General features: G+C 39.0%; 1 pseudogene; it reads right to left on the minus strand.

Annotated features, from left to right (window-relative positions):
- Positions 1–1,343: 1,343 nt before the first annotated feature.
- Positions 1,344–1,886, minus strand: LOC112414588 (chromobox protein homolog 3 pseudogene; annotated as a pseudogene).
- Positions 1,887–2,382: the final 496 nt, after the last annotated feature.

The raw sequence follows: 2,382 nt of genomic DNA on the forward strand, positions 1-2,382 counted from the left end.
CCGTGTCCCCTGCATTGGCAGGCGGACTCTCAACCACTGCGCCACCAGGGAAGCCCTATTTTATTTTTTAATATAAAACTATGGACCATTGTTCACCAGTGTTTACAATAAAGTAAACAATATACAGTTGGATAACGTTCTGATTACTACAAATTTATTGCTTTTCTATGCTTCTGCTGAACCAGTAACACAGATACTGAAAAGATTGAGCCTGTGTGTAAGGAATCAGTTGGGGGTAAAGAAAAAACATATAGATCAATAGTTTAGATTACAAAAGTTAATCTAAACTATTTATTTAAATAGTTTTATTTATTTAAGTTAATCTAAACTATTTATTTAAAATTTATTCTATCAGGTCCTAGATTGACAACATCTCTAACAACCTGGTTAGGTTTCCATGAGCAAAGTCTTAGACATCCTCTTAGTCAGTACAGCACAGGGATTTCAACTTCTAGTAAAGAAGAAGTTCACTAGAAGAAACCTTTAAATGTCCATTTAACTAAGTCTTGCTTGGCTAATTGAAACACACCAGGATTTTTCTAGTTTTCTCATCTGGGTGGGGAGATTCTTGGTAGTGATAAAATTTTTCCTGTCAGGAGTTTTGCAAATAAACTTTCATTTATACGACTGTAGTTATAGATATGGATTCAGATACAACTGCTTCTTTGTCCAATTTAAGTTATTTACATTATATTTAAATTTTCCAATTAATTATGGAATCATCTACCTAATTTGAAAGGTTAAGCCTTCAGGAAAATTTTCCATTTAACTTGAACGCATTTATTTCTTAGGCTGCTCAGAGTGATGACATCCCAGAAATATGGGCTTATCCCTGGTTATGAATTGGCATTTTTGTTTCGGCAAGTGTTTTTAAAAAATAAAAGAAGGAAAAGAAAATCATTTACATATGTGTTTTATGTATACACACAAAAAACCCCCTCATAAACGAAAAACCCGGAATGGTCCTTAGGCATATATGAGTTAAACACAATCTGATTGCGTAATGACTGTGGAGATTTCCTCCAACATTTAGAATATTTGTTCCCTAATGCAGAGAAAATAATATATCATGGTATCAAATGTTCTTTTCTGATAAAGGAAGCAACTAAGAAAGCTTTATTTATTTGTTCAATGTAACCAGTGCTATAGACTCAAAAAAACAAAAAAAAAACCCTAACACTCCTTCAAAATGAACATACAAAACTTTATTTTCATTAGAATCTAGTTATTTCTTCACACTAATAAATGAAAAAAACCAAGACCCAGAGCTTATATGCATCAACTTATGTGCGTGTGTGTGTGTGTGTGTGTGTGTGTAATTATATAGCTGTAAATGCAAACAATTATTGAGCTTCATTTTCTGGACAAGAATGCCAAGTTAGTCTCTGAATAAAAAGCACTGCAATTTGAGGACACTTCATTTTTGCCTCTTTGGTCAGCACCAAGTCTGCCTCATCTGAATCTTCCCATTTCATGAGAAACACCAATTCTCCACTGCTGTCTGTGGCACCAGTTATTCATTCAGGGTCAGACCTCCCACAAAGCCTCTTGCTTTGCCCGGCGGCATCTCTCTTCTTTGATTCACTATCATCAGATTCGCTGCCAGATGAAGATTTTCTTTTTGTACCACCTTTTTCTGTACCAGCTGTTGGAGAATTAACAAATGTTTTAATTACCGCTGGGCAGTATAGGTTTTCTTCAGGTTCCTAGTATTGTCAGCATCTGTATTCCCTTCCACTTGAGGAAATAACCACCCCCTCACTTTCACTACACGGCAGTTCTGTCTTTTTCCACTACCAATTCTTCAGGCTCTTCCTCTCTGACTTTTTACTCTTTGCATCCTGTTTCTTTCCCATGTTTTGCAATGCAGTTTTATTGGAGGCCATTTTTATTGCAAACTTGAAGAGGTATTATTCCTTGCCTTCGAGCTGCCCTGAGGTATGCTTCATCTCTGGCCCTGCATGCCTCAGGCTCGAGTTCCCTTTAATCCTCATGTTTCAAGCTGCAGGTACAATCCCAAAGTCCTGGCCGAGCTGGGCAGGAGGGCTCCCATGGGTCTCACCAACATCTCTGCCTCAGGCCCCAGCAACCCCCCTCCTGCCAAAGCACCCCCTTGGTTCAGACGGCATCAGTCATTGCGTCTCTCCACAGGGGCAGAAGAGCAGAGTGGAAGTCTCACAAGACAGATATCCCTCATGTGTGGAGGACAGTAATAAAGGCACATCTTTGTGCATGAGAGCTCTCCCAACTCCTCCCTACCTTTGACCCTCACTTTCACAAGCCTTCCTCCTTGGCTGTCACTCCACAGGCCTCACCCTCCCCTGGTCATCTTTTTGACCCAAGCAGGAAAGAAGTCAGAAATGCATAAGGCTCACCATGGAT

This window comes from Neophocaena asiaeorientalis, unplaced genomic scaffold (assembly GCF_003031525.2).
Source record: "Neophocaena asiaeorientalis asiaeorientalis breed wild unplaced genomic scaffold, Neophocaena_asiaeorientalis_V1.1 scaffold70, whole genome shotgun sequence".
NCBI classification, from domain to species: domain Eukaryota; kingdom Metazoa; phylum Chordata; class Mammalia; order Artiodactyla; family Phocoenidae; genus Neophocaena; species Neophocaena asiaeorientalis.